A 15,492-nucleotide genomic window follows, 5' to 3' on the forward strand; every position below is an offset into this window, starting at 1 on the left:
AAAGCGTATTTTGATTGGTTTGAGCAAAAGTTATTGCGTTTACTAAGGGAAAGATTTTTGTCATTTTTATTGTTTTTTCTTTTTAACTAGTAATGGCGGCGATCTGCGATTTTTTTTTTTTTTTTTTGCGGGACTGCGACATTGCGGCGGACAAATCGGACCCTTGACTGACATTTTTTACACTTTTGGGGTTACCAGTGACATTACTGCAGTAATCAGTGCTACACATATGCACTGTTACTGTAAAAATGACACTGGCAGGGAAGGGGTTAACTTTATTGGGGAAGGAGGGGTTAAGTGTGTCCCTAGGGGCATGATTCTAACTGTGATTGGATGTGGCTGTTTGTGTAACAGCAGAGATCAATGGTCCTACATAGCAGGACGGTATGATCTGTGCTGTTACACAGGGGAGAATGACAGGCGGCTGTGTTTACATTAGCCGCCTGCCTTTCTCCCACTGTAACTGACGATCGCGAGTGACTGGCGGACATCGGGTCCGCCGGTCACTCGCGCGGGGGGGTCTGTGACCGAGCGGGAGTGGGACGGCGGCGTGCGCGCGCTCCCAAGACCCTCACAGGCTAGCGACGTAGATCTACGTCGCTTTGCCTGTGAGGGGCTGACTACCGTCGTAAATCATCGTTAGGCAGTCGGCAAGTGGCTAGAAGGCACATGCACAGTCATGCCAATGAACATCTAAATGATTCAGAGAAGGATTGGGAGAAAATGCTGTGGTCAGATGAGACCGAAATTGAGTTTTTTGGAATTAACTCAACTTGCCATGTTTGGAGGAAGGAAAATGCAGACTATGACCCTAAGAACACCTTCCCTACAGTCAAGCACGGAGGTGGAAACATGATGCTTTGGGGCTGTTTCTCTGATAAAGGTACAGGCCGACTTTGTTGCTTTGAGGGGCCAATATATGGGGCCATGTATTGTAAAATCTTCGATGAGAACCTTCTTCCCTCAGCCAGAAGACTGAAGATGGGTCTTACAGCATGACAATGACCCAAAACATAACGACAAGGTAACAAAGGAGTGGCTCAAGAAGAAGCACATTAAGGTCATGGAGTGGCCTAGCCAGTCTCCAAACCTTAATCCTATAGAAAATTTATGGAGGGAGCTAAAACTTCGAGTTGCCAAGCGACAGCCAAGAAACTTTAAGGATTTAGAGAAGATCTGTAAAGAAGAGTGGACCAAAATCCCTCCTGAGATGTGAGCAAACCTGGTCACCAACTACAAGAAACGTCTGACCTCTGTGCTTCCAACAAGGGTTTCTCCGCCAAGTACTAAGTCATGTTTTGCTTGGGGATCAAATACTTATTTTACTCACTGAACTGCAACCCAATTATCATGTATCGTGTGTTTTTTCTGAATTTTTTGTTGATATTCTGTCTCTATCATTTAAAATACACCAATGATAAAAAATGATAGACCCTTCATTTCTTTGTAAGTGGGCAAACTTACAATATATGCAGGGAATCAATTAATTACTTTCCCTACTGTAACATACACAGACTTTTTCTAGTTTTGGATGGAGCGGAGACGGGTTAGAACTCCTGTCAGGTTTTCATTGCTATAAGAAATTTCTCTTTATTTTCTGCTATGGTGGAAATGGTTTCAATGGACATGAGGTGAGTGAGCCCTGCAAGAGGGACAATTAACAACTAAAACACATAGTTACATTGTAAACCACTTGCCAACCGCCCACAGTACTTTTACTGTGGGCAAGCATCAAAGTCAGGCTGAATCACAAGCGCATGTACATCGTCCAGCCTGCTCTGGGTTGATGGAAGATTGTGGATCACGGGGGCCCGGTGATCATGTGATCGCTATGCAATTATATGACATGATCACAATGTCAACAAAGCTGTTATGAATTAATTTATTCATAACAGCTGTGTTTCCTATGTCGTGATTGGCCCACAGCTATCACATGGTACATGGGCCGATCATAGCACCCTGTACCATGTGATTAGCTGTAGCCAATCACAGATTGCTAGGGATTCTGGGCAGGAGGGGAGTTGACCTGGGGAAGGTGGGTTCCTGCACCTATTCTCTGAGAAAAAAAAAGCACTGGTTGTAGGGGTGTGGAGTGAAACTAAGCAGATAGGATGGAAGGAAAGGAAGTCATCATTAAGCCCAGATGTAGAATTGTCTTCTAGAAATGTATTCTGGACTGCAGAATTGGATGTCTTCTGGACTGCAGAATTGGATGTTTCTTGGAGTGCAGAATTGGATGTCTCCTGGACTATAGAATTGGATGTCTCCTGGACTGCAGAATCGGATGTCTCCTGGACTGCAAAACTGGATGTCTCCTGGACTGCAGAACTAGATGTCTCTTGGACTGCAGAATTTTATGTCTCCTGGACTGCAGAACTGGATGTCTCCTGACCTGCAGAACTGGATGCCTTCTGGACTGCAGAATTGGATGCCTCCTGGACTGCAGAACTGGATGTCTCCTGGACTGCAGAACTTGATGTCTCCTGACCTGCAGAACTGGATGCCTTCTGGACTGCAGAACTGGATGCCTTCTGGACTGCAGAATTGGATGCCTCCTGGACTGCAGAACTGGATGTCTCCTGGACTGCAGAACTTGATGTCTCCTGGCCTGCAGAACTGGATTCCTTCTGGACTGCAGAACTGGATGCCTTCTGGACTGCAGAACTGGATGCCTCCTGGACTGCAGAACTGGATTTCTTCTGGACTGCAGAACTGGATGCCTTCTGGACTGCAGAACTGGATGCCTCCTGGACTGCACTGCAGAACTGGATGTCTCCTGGCCTGCAGAACTGGATTCCTTTTGGATTGCAGAACTGAATGTCTGCTGGACTGCAGAACTGGATTTCTCCTGGCCTGCAGAACTGGATTTCTCCTGGCCTGCAGAACTGGATGCCTTCTGGACTGCAGAACTGGATGCCTCCTGGCATGCAGAACTGGATGCCTCCTGGCCTGCGGAACTGGATGTCTCCTAGCCTGCAGAACTGGATGCTTTCTGGACTGCAGAACTGGATGCCTCCTGGGCTGCAGAACTGGATGCATCCTGGACTGCAGAACTGGATGCCTCCTGGGCTGCAGAACTGGATGCCTCCTGGGCTGCAGAACTGGATGCCTCCTGGCATGCAGAACTGGATGCCTCTTGGCCTGCGGAACTGGATGTCTCCTAGCCTGCAGAACTGGATGCGTCCTGGACTGCAGAACTGGATGTCTCCCCTGGACTGCAGAACTGGATGCCTCCTGGACTGCAGAACGGGATGTCTCCTGGACTGTAGAACTGAATGTCTCCTGGACTGCAGAACTGAATGTCTCCTGGACTGTAGAATTGAAGTCTGGGAGAAAAGAGTCAGAAACTTTACATGCGATTCGCTACTGCACTACTACTGGCTTCTATAAATGGAGGTGCATCTCAAAAAATTTGAATATCATCAAAAAGTTAATTTATTTCAGTAATTCAATTTAAAAAGTGAAACTGATATAATTTATTACACAAAGTGATATAGAGACTGATATATTTCAAGCGTTTTTTTTTTTTTCTTTTAATTTTGATAATTATTGCTTACAGCTAGTGATACCCCAATATTCCGTATCTCAGAAAATTAGAAAATTGTGAAAAAGTTGAATGTTGTAGACTCTCTCAATGTTGTAAATTGTAGACGGGGTTCGATTTACTAAAGGCAAATACAGCCGTGGCCAAAAGTTTTGAGAAAGATATAAATATTAACCACTTAAGCCCCAGAAGATTTTACCCCCTTCCTGACCAGGCCCTATTTTGCGATTCGGCACTGCGTGACTTTAACGGACAATTGCGCGGTCATGCGACGCTGTACCTAAATGAATTTGACGTCCTTTTTTTCCCATAAACAGAGCTTTCTTTTGGAGGTATTTGATCACCTGTGCGATTTTTTGATCATGCGCTATAAACAAAAAAAGAGCGACAATTTTGCAAAAATAACAATATTTTTCACATTTTTTTTATGAAATTCCCCCCTAAGAAAATGTAAAAATCAAAATTTTTTAACATTTTTGGCCAATTTGTTTTCTGCTACATATGTTTGGTAAAAAAAAATCGCAATAAGCGTATTTTGATTGGTTTGCGCAAAAGTTATTGCGTTTACTAACTAAGGGAAAGATTTTTGTCATTTTTTTTTTTTTAACGAGTAATGGCGGCGATCTGCGATTTTTTTTGCAGGACTGCGACATTGCCGCGGACAGATCGGACCCTTGACTGATATTTTTGACACTTTTGGGGGTACCAGTGACATTACTACAGTAATCAGTGCTATACATATGCACTGTTACTGTAAAAATGACACTGGCAGGGAAGGGGTTAACTTTATTGGGGAAGGAGGGGTTAAGTGTGTCCCTAGGGGTGTGCTTCTTGCTGTGCAGGGATGTGGCTTTTTATGTAACAGCAGAGATCTACGGTCCTACATAGCACGACCGTATGATCTCTGCTGTTACACAGGGGAGAATGACAGGCGGCTTTGTTTACATTAGCCGCCTGCCTTTCTCCCTCTGTAACTGACAATCGCGAGTGACCGGTGGAGATCGGGTCCGCCGGTCACTAGCGCTGAGGTGTCGCGCTCGCCCCCTATTGGCTCACAGGCTAGTGACTTACCGGTACGTCACTTTGCCTGCACGGGGCTGACCGCCGCAGTATATGTACTTGCGGCGGTCGGCAAGCAGTTAATTTTCACAAAGTCTGCTGCCTCCGTTTTTATAATGGAAATTTGCATATACTCCAGAATGTTATGAAGAGTGATCGGATGAATTGCAATTAGTCCCTCTTTGCCATGAAAATGAACTTAGTCCTATAAAAAAACATTTCCACTACATTTATGAAGAAGGCTTAAGTGCGCCCAAGAAAGTCCAGCAAGCACCAGGACCTACAGCTGATTCAACCACAGGATCGGGGCACCACCAGGGCAGAGCTTGCTCAGGAATGGCAGCAGGCAGGTGTGAGAACGTCTCTATGCATAGTGAGGAGAAGACTTTTGGAGGATGGCCTGGTGTCAAAAAGGGCAGCAAAGAAGCCACTTCTGTACAGGAAAAACATCAGGGACAGACTGATATGCTGCAAAAGGTTCAGGGATTGGACTGCAGTGCTGAGGACTGGGGTAAAGTCATTTTCTCTGATGAATCTCCTTTCCCATCATTTAGGGCAGGCATGTCCAACCTGCGGCCCGAGGGCCGCATGCGGCCCAGAACCGCAGGCAATGCGGCCCACTGCCCCCTGACAATTATTTTTTTTTCAAACAAAACAAGGTGGATAAACCACCTATCTCCTGCGCTCAGAAAAGCCAGCTCCTTGACTGCTCTGGCCACGGGACTTTCAAAATGGCGTCTTGGATGGCTAGGATCCTGCTGCCTAAAAGGACTGGGGCAGTCCAACAATACTCCAAACAAGAAACACAAAGAAAGGCGCATCGACCTAGCGCATTATCCTCAATATAGGCTTTATTGTTAAAACATAGAAATGCCTACTCACAGGCAAAGGTATAAATCAATCACATCGGACTCAAAATCTTGAGTATCGAGAGTAGTCCATACGAATGTCCCTTTTCCTATTAGGATGATGGCTCACGCGTTTCAAGGCATACGCCTCTTCCTCAGAGCCTGGGCTTGTGAGTAGCCATTTCTACGAATTATTATTTTTTTCCTGAGGAGGAAGGAAGTCGAGTCAGAGGCACGGCCACAGCGACTTCCAACTAACTGTAAGTAGGCAGAGGCTGCATTGGAGGGGGGGGGGGAGTGAGTGCCATCGGATTACAAACAGAGCGGGGATCTCCTGCTTACCTGGCGGCCGCGGTCATACAAAACCTCCTGGACTGGTTCCTACGATAGACAGCACATTGGTGCCCGGTCCAAGAGGCAGGAGTGATCCCCGCTCTGTGTAATCTAGCGGCTCTGTGTAATCCAGCGGCTCTCCTTTCTCTTCATTGCAGACTGCATTGGATGGGTACTCACTAGTGAGGCTGCATTGGATGGACACTGATCAGGCTGCATTGGATGGGCACTGATCAGGCTGCATTGGATGGGCACATACTTGTGAGGCTGCATTGGATGGGCACTGATCAGGCTGCATTGGATGGGCACTGATCAGGCTGCATTGGATGGGCACATACTTGTGAGGCTGCATTGGATGGGCACTGATCAGGCTGCATTGGATGGGCACATACTTGTGAGGCTGCATTGGATGGGCACTGATCAGGCTGCATTGTATGGGCATGCACTTGTGAGGCTGCATTGGATGTGCACCCACTGGTGAAGCTGCATTGGATGGGCATGCACTAGTGAGGCTGCATTAGATGGGCACTGGTGAGGCTGCATTGGATGGGTACACACTGGTGAAGCTGCATTGGATGGGCACTGTTTAGGCTGCATTTGATGGGCACGCACTAGGCTGCAAGTGCTGTGCGATCTCCCAGCTGCCGCGGGAGACTTAGGATGTCTGCAGTCAGTGGCGGAGCCGCTGCTTCCTGTATAGTTCCGACTCTGTCACAGGCGGAGGGATATGAAATGCACTCAGCCTGTGACAGGAGGCATACAGGAAGCAGCGGCTCTGCTCTCTACTGCAGCCGCTGCTTCCTCCAGCAGTACCCGACGTTATGACCAGCAGTACCCGCCAGCAGTCTGCAAAAAAAGTAGAAAAGGTATGTGCATTAGCGTGTGTAAATTGTTGCAATATGTTTTTTAATAACTAGTTGTGTTTTGTCATAATATGTCATGTCCTTGTTCATACATGTATGAGTAAGGACATGACATTTTCTGGCTGTCTAAGTCACATGTGCTAGGGGTGCAACTATCCCCCAGCACATAACTGTAATTATCCCAGCATGTGCAATGTTTCTGACTCCTCCCACCATCACCACTTCAAATCACTGAAGTGGTCATGGTGGTTAGAGTGTTCCTTTAATATCTCTCAGAAGAAGTAAATCTCTGTATACGGATTTCAGTATTCCTGGTATGGCACAGGAAGGGCGCGGCGGCGTTTTATTACTTATATACCTTAACTATAGTATATATTTTATATGCGGCCCGAGAAAATTTCTCTACACTCAATGTGGCCCAGAGAAGCCAAAAGTTTGGACACCCATGGTTTAGGGCATCTGGAGAAAAAAAAACTGGTTCTGGAGAAGAAAAGGTGAGCGCAACGATCAGTCCTGTGTCATGCATCCTGAGACCATTCATGTGTGGGGTGGCTTCTCAGCCAATGGAGTGGGTCACTCACAATTTTGCCATGAACACAGTCATGAATAAAGAATGGTACAAAAACATCCTCTGAGAGCATCTTCTCCCAACCATCCAAGAACAGCTTGGTGAGGAACAATGCCTTTTCCGGCACGATGGAGCACCTTGCCATGAGGCAAAAGTCATAACTAATGGCGTGTTTCCACTGAGCTTTCTGGTACGGTTTGGTACGGTACGCTATTTATGCCGTTTCCATTATGAATGGTACCCTAATTCCGAACCGTACCGTACCACTTTTTGGTAAGCTTTCGTTGGGGTACCAAGTACATTAGACCCGTATCAACTGGGTGGAGCTACACTCTGCAGAACTTTGATTGGTTGACAGAGAATCGTCTATCACAGCTTTCCTGTTACACCACGCCTATCATGAAAGGGTACTATTGGCAGTGGAAACGCAATGTGTACCGTACCGAACCGTACCGAACCAAACCGTACCGTACCACTCAGTGGAAACGAGGCATTAGTGGCTTAGGGAACAAAAGATGGAAATTTTGGGTTCATGGCAGGAAACTCCCCAGACCTTAATTCCATTGAGAACTTGTGATCAAATCCTCAAGAGGCGGGTGACCAGGAAAAAAAACCCCACAAATTCTGACAAACTCCAAGCATTGATTATGCAAGAATGGGCGGCCATCAGTCAGGATTTGGCCCAGAAGTTGAGTGACATCATGCCAGCAAATTGCAGAGGTCTTGGAAAAAAAAGGGTCAACACTGCAAACATTGACTCTTTTCATAAACGTAATTGTCAATATTGACGCTAATGAATTGCTTGTAATTATAATTCAGTATCTCATAGTAACATCTGACTACAAGATCTCAAAACACTGAAGCAGCGGACTTTGTGAAAATAATATTTGTGTCATTCTCAAAACTTTTGGCCATGGTCGTAAATTGTGCACTCTGCAATTGCTCCAGAGCTTAGTAAATGAGGGGACGCTCTGCTGACTTTCATCACCCAATCATGTACAAGCAAGAATGTTTTATTATTTATTTTCCTTGCATGTGATTGGGTATTTTTTGCAAAATATAAAACAGGCAAAAATCTGCACTGGGTCAAGTAAAAAGAACGAAAAGGTGAGCAGCCACTTACCCAACTATGATACCAGCTGTAAATGATCAATATACAGAATCTCACAAAAGTGAGTACACCCCTGACATTTTTGTAAGTATTTTATTCTATCTTTTCATGTGACAACACTGAAGAAATGACACTTTGCTACAATGTAAAGTAGTGAGTGTACAGCTTGTATAACAGTGTAAATTTGCTGTCCCCTCAAAATAACTCAACACACAGCCATTAATGTCTAAACCGCTGGCAACAAAAGTGAGTACACCCTAAGTGAAAATGTCCAAATTGGGCCCAAAGTTTCAATATTTTGTGTGGCCACCATTATTTTCCAGCACTGCCTTAACCCTCTTGGGCATGGAGTTCACCAGAGCTTCACAGGTTGCCACTGGAGTCCTCTTCCACTCCTCCATGATGACATCACAGAGCTGGTGGATGTTAGAGACCTTGCGCTTCACCTTCCATTTGAGGATGCCCCACAGATTCTCAATAGAATTTAGGTCTGGAGACATGCTTGGCCAGTCCATCACCTTTACCCTCAGCTTCTTTAGCAAGGCAGTGGTCGTCTTGGAGGTGTGTTTGGGGTCATTATCATGTTGGAATACTGCCCTGCCACCCAGTCTCCGAAGGGAGGGGATCATGCTCTGCTTCAGTATGTCACAGTACATGTTGGCATTCATGGTTCCTTCAATGAACTGTAGCTCCCCAGTGTCGGCAGCACTCATGCAGCCCCACACCATGACACTCCCACCATGCTTGAGCGGCATCTGCCAAAACACGTAGGGCGGAGTCGTAACGTCATCACGTCACTTCCGGTTTTGGAGCCTGGGCCGTGGAACGCGGAAGCTTCCCGGCCGCTATCGCTGATCTCGGACAGCCTAAAGCGTGAGTCTTTTGCTTTCTTTGTCCTAACTGCAGATTGTATACGGCATCATGGGGACCTCTTTCTCTATTTGAGGGATTTGAAGCCACGTTCATTCCGCCGGAGAACCCCTGGAATAACCTACCGCCTACAGCAATACAGGTCGTATGTCAGGGGTGACATCTAGTGGACGTATGTGAGATTGCAACCCCATTCTTTCTTTGGGAATATTTTTCCTATGCTCACTTTTCACTAAGTGGTATCTTTAAAACACCACACACACAGCACTGATATTATTTATAACCACTTGCTTATTTATTTATTTATTTATTTATAATTTATTGAAGTTAAGTATCATTTATCACTAATAAATTGCACTTTTTGGAATCCACTGTTTCTCCATTCTTTCAGTATATATACGGCACAGCATTAGCACTTTATATTTTTGCACTTTCTTGGGTCCAGGATAAATAATTGGTTATCCTTGTCACATCACAAGTCACTAGTGCACTTTACTTTGGACCCAACTTTTATGTTTTTTAATATACAGTAAACCCCCCTCCATTGCGGGGGTTACGTTCTGGACTCAGCCGCGAAAAGTGAAATTCGGCGAAATAGAAAAACCCTATTAAAATGCATTGTAGGCATGTTTTTTTTACTGTCACTGTACGTGTAAAAGCATTTTAAGGTCTTTAAACGCACTTTTAAAACAATAGAAACTCATTTAAAAACATAAAAGATACTAAGAGACAGAGCAAGAGTTATGGAAAACACAAAAATATTTCATTTTTAATGATTTATATAGTAAAATAACATTACAAAAAAAAACGCGAATTACCGGGACCGCAAAAACCGAACCGCGATGGAGCGGGGGATTACTGTACTGGCATTTTATTTAAGTTGGCACTTATATAGCACTTATTCACTTTAAAGGTAGCGCCGTTACAACCTTCTTGCATTTTTTCACTCTCTAACCCCCTGTGGGTTCGGTTGTTGGCAGCTTACACCTTCTCAATTGTTTAGGATTTCTTTCTTACAAACTCCATAGCGCTGGTCACCTCCATCTTCTTAACCTCTGGATATGACGCTGAGCATGTACACCAACTTCTTTGGTCGACCATGGCGAGGCCTGTTCTAAGTGGAACCTGTTCTGTTAAACCGCTGTATGGTCTTGGCCACCGTGCTGCAGCTCAGTTTCAGGGTCTTGGCAATCTTCTTATAGCCTAGGCCATCTTTTTTGTAGAGCAACTATTCCTTTTTTCAGATCCTCAGAGAGTTCTTTGCCATGAGGTGCCATGTTGAACTTTCAGTGACCAGTTTGAGAGAGTGAGAGCGATAACACCAAATATAACACACCTGCTCCCCATTCACACCTGAGACCTTGTAACACTAACGAGTCACATGACACCGGGGAGGGAAAATGGCTAATTGGGCCCAATTTAGACATTGTCACTTAGGGGTGTACTCACTTTTGTTGCCAGCGGTTTAGGCATTAATGGCTGTGTGTTGAGCTGTGTTTTAGCGCAATCATGAATAATCATATGGCAATGTGGCATGAAAACAATTAAACATGCAGTAAATAAAATATAAGCAAAATATATCATTAAAAAAATGTAGAAAAAAAATCAATCTTATGAAAGTGATATAATAAAATAGGTGCAAAATTCATTGTTAGGTGAACATAAAAAAGTCCGTTCAATAATAAAAAAGAGTGTCAATAAAGTACAAATAGGTGACGTAGATTGATGAAATCTACCACCAAGCACCAACACTTAGCATACGCTTCTTACCAGAAAGCGTGGACTGTAAATTATAATGGTCAAAAAAGCACAAAATAACCCGGCACCTATAATAGGTGGTGGCTGCTCAGCAGCAGCTCCAAATGGATCAGGAATAAAAAAAAATGAACAAGCATAGTGAAGCCTGCTAACATTTATGTCATTTTGTTTAAAATATGTAAGAAGTACCTTCGATAAGTTGTAAACAGGCACAAACTAGTCAAAAACCAGCAGACTGCCAGCTTATGAGAAAGCAACGCCATGAGTAACGTCTAAGCAAGCGTGATGTCTTCAGTAGCAGCCAAATTTGACGTGTTTCGTCATCGTTGACGTCTTCCCAGAGGCAGGCCGAATAATTTTGCAAAATAAAGCTTCATCTCATTTACAGCTCTGGAGCAACTGCACTTGCAGAGTGCAAATGCACAATGCAAAGTGCATAGTCTATTTACCTTTAGTAAATAAACCCCAAGGTGTCACACTCTAATCAGCTAACTCCAAACACCTGTAAAGGTTTCCTGAGCCTTTAAATGGTCTCTCAGTCTCGTTCAGTAGAATACAAAATCATGGGGGAAGACTGTAGATTTGACAGTTGTCCAGAAGACAGACATTGACACCCTCCACAAGGACGGTATTGCTAAAGAAGCTGGCTGTTCACAGAGTGCTGTATCCAAGTATATTAATGGAAAGTTGAGTGGAAGGAAAAAGTGTGGAAGGAAAAGGTGCACAAGCAACAGGGATAACCATAGGCTTGAGAGGATTGTGAAGCAAAGGCCATTCAAGAATTTGGGGGAGATTCACAAGGGGTGGACTACGGCTGGTGTCAGTGCTTTAAGAGCCATCACACACAGACGTATCCAGGACATGGGCTACAACTGTCACATTCCCTGTGTCAAGCCACTCCTGAACCATAGACAACATCAGAGGCGTCTTACCTGGGCTAAGGAGAAAAAGGACTGGACTGTTGCTCAGCGGACCCAAAATCTCTTTTCGGATGAAAGTAAATTTTGCATTTCATTTGGAGATCAAGGTCCCAGAGTCTGGAGGAGGAGTGGAGTGGCGCACAATCCAAGTTGCATGAGGTCCAGTGTGAAGTTCCCGCAGTCAGTGATGATTTGGGGCTCCATGTCACCTGCTGCTGTTGGTCCACTGTGTTTCATTAAGTTCAAAGTCAGTGCAGCCCTCTAGCAGGAAATTCTAGAGCACTTCATGCTTCCCTCTGCTGACCAGCTTTATGGAGATGCTGATTTAATTTTCCAACAGGACTTGGCACCGCCCACACTGCCAAAACTACCAATACCTGGTCACATGATGATGGGATCACTGTGCTTGATTGGCCAGCAAACTCGCCTGACCTAAACCCCATAGAGAATCTGTGGGGGATTGTCAAGAGGAAGATGAGAGACACCAGACCCAACAATGCAGATGAACTGAAGGCCTGAAGGCTGCTATCAAAGCAACCCTGGCACCCATAACACATCAGCAGTGCCACAGGTTGATCGCCTCCATGCCACGCCGCATTGATGCAGTAATTCATACAAAAGGAGCCCCGACCAAGTATTGAGTGCATTCTATACTGCACATGGACAGACTTTTCACTAAGACAACATTTCTGTATTAAAAATCCTTTTTTTTTTTTTTTTTTTTTTATTGGTCTTATGTAATAATTTAATTTTCTGAGATACTGAATTTTTGGGTGTCACTCGCTGTAAGCCATAATCATCAAAATTAAAAGAAAGAAATGCATGAAATCTATCACTCTGTGTGTAACACATCTACGTAAAATATAGGAGTTTCACTTTTTGAATATAGTTTTTTGAAATATTATATTTTTGATGATATTCAATGTGTTTGAGATGCACCTGTATGTATGTTTAACTACTTGCCGACCAGCCAATGCAGATATACGGCGACAGGTCGGCAGATTCCCGCGAATCGCTGTACCTGTACGGCGCTTTGCGGGAGCGATCGTGGGGACGCGAGCACCCATTCGCCGGCAGGGAAGCTGATCCACGGGAAGCTGGCCGCAATTGCCACCGGGCACCCGCAATCGATCCCCGTAGAGAGAGAGCGGCGGGCTGCTGTTGTAAACACAGCAGATCGTTGTTCTCTCAGCAATCATCACAGGGCTCCTGTGCTCCTCTTATTCAGGATCACAGGTCTCTGTGTTGATTTCACAAGCCCACCCCCCTCACAGTTAGAAAACACCCCCTAGGCTCAAATTGAATCCTTTGATCGCCCCTGGGTTAACCCCTTCCCTGCCAGTGTCATTAATACAGTAACAGTGCATATTTTTAGCACTGATTACTGTAGTCAGGGGAGGACTGGGCCAGGGGGCAGGGGGGCAATTGCCCCCTGGGCTGCTCTTATACCTCGTAAAAAGGCTGTACAACTTCTGCCACAGACATGCCTAAAAGATTCCTGGTGAAGAGAAGTAAAAAGTCCCCACCACTGACCTACTGAGTGCGGGATAAAGACAAGGACAGAGTGAAGACCCCCCAGCATGGATGGTGTAAACTGTGTCTGAGCAGAGGTCGGTTCCATGCCCCACTGGAGACTCTTCTGCCACAGCCATCTCCAACCGAGCTGTCCCAGCTACCCCCAACCTCCCCCTGCTGGCCAGGTCTGGAAGTCACATTTAGTCGGTAAGTAGAGAGTACCTGGAGCGGAGCTTCAGCTTGGACTGGGGGTCAGGAGGAGGATTAAGAGGGGGGAGGGTGAGGGAAAGTGGGAGGGACGGCCGAGTCGCAAACCATGAGCCTCTGGTTTGTACTTGCCACCTGGGCCGAAAGTTGCCAGTCTGCCCCTGACTGTAGTGATGTCACTGGTCCCCCCAAAAGTGTCAGAAATGTCAGTTATGGATCCGATCTGTCCGCTGCAATGTCGCAGTCATGCTAAAAATCGCAGATCGCCGCCATTACTAGTAAAAAAAAAAAAAATGACATAAATCTTTCCCCTAGTTTGTAGACGCGATAACTTTTGCACAAACCAATCAAAATACGCTTATTGGGATTTTTTTGTTACCAAAAATATGTAGCAGAATACAAATTGGCCTAAAATGATGAAAAATGTGATAGTTTGGGAATGTTATACAGCAGAAAGTGAAAAACATTGTTTTTTTTTTGTTTTGTTTTTTTCAGAATTGTCGCTCTTTTTTTGTTTATAGCGCAAAAAAATAAAAATTGCAGAGGTGATCAAAAACCACCAAAAGAAATCTCTATTTGTGGGGAAAAAAAGGACATCAATTTTATTTGGGTACATCGTCGTACAACCGCGCAATTGTAAGTTAAAGTAACGCAGTGCCGAATCGCAAAAAAAAATGGGCTGGTCATTAAGGGGGCAAATCTTCAGGTCCAGAAGTGGTTAAACAGTATTTGGCTCGGCCTCTGATAATCTCTGACCATGGGGGCCACACCCAACAGAAGAGAAGTGGGGAGCACCAGCGGGGAACTCCAGAGGAGGATGGAAGGGGCCGCTCTGTGCAATATCTGCACTGAGCAGGTAAGTGTAACATCTTCTTTTCATTTTAGGGGGAAAAATAGGAGCCTAAGGATCGATTTAACATAGAAAAGTGAAGTCAGGGACGGAGCTACAAACCCTTCACAGGTAAAACCTTCCATATCGATATATAATTAATATACTTTAATGTTGTGCATCCACAGAACAGACACCAGGTGGAGCAGTGGAGCCATAAAAGGGTAAATTGAGCTTCAGTCGGATACATTGTATACACACAGAACATTCTCAACTTTCATCTAGTGATAAAACAAAGTTGTCAGCAATTTTAACCCAAGGGCCATTAAAAAGGGTTCAGATCCTGAGTTACTATTACAGTCTAAGGCTGTGTTTCTATGTGCGATTTTGGCACGTTTTTATGTGCAACTTGCGTGTTTTTATACAGCGTTTTTGAGCTTTGTCTTTTTTTTTTAATTAGCCAGTAGAGAAAACTATTATCTGTTGCATTATTTGTTGCTGGGTTTTTCAGCTTTTTTTATTTTTTTCTATCAGCTGTTAATTGCTTTTTCATAATTATTATTAATTTATTATTGTTTTTTTTTTTTTTTTCATTAGGGTAAGGGGTTAGAGTTAAGGTTAGGTTAGGCTTAGGATTAGGGGTTAGGGTTATTTATTTATTTATTGTTAGGGTGTTTATAATATTAATAATAATAACAAATGAATAAATAAATGTAAAATAAATATACAAATAAATAAAAATAATCATAAATAAATAATAAATACATCTAATAAATGACCGATCAGATCCGCCTGTCAAGTTTTTCAGGCGGATCTGAACGGATGCCCCATGCATCTCTATGGGGCATCAGATGTCAGCGGAGACAGAGGTGTGAATGGGGACTGAGGCTCTGCTCACACCGTGCAAGTGCGTGCGCATTTCAGCACATTCCCACGAGTCACATGTAGGACTAGGGTGTTAATAATAATATTATTTTTATTATTATTAATAATAATAATAATAAATTAATAAATACATGTAAAATAAATATACAAATAAATAAAAATAATCAGAAATAATAAATACA

This window comes from Pelophylax lessonae, assembly GCF_965119305.1.
Source record: "Pelophylax lessonae genome assembly, chromosome: 6".
Taxonomy (NCBI): Eukaryota; Metazoa; Chordata; class Amphibia; order Anura; family Ranidae; genus Pelophylax; species Pelophylax lessonae.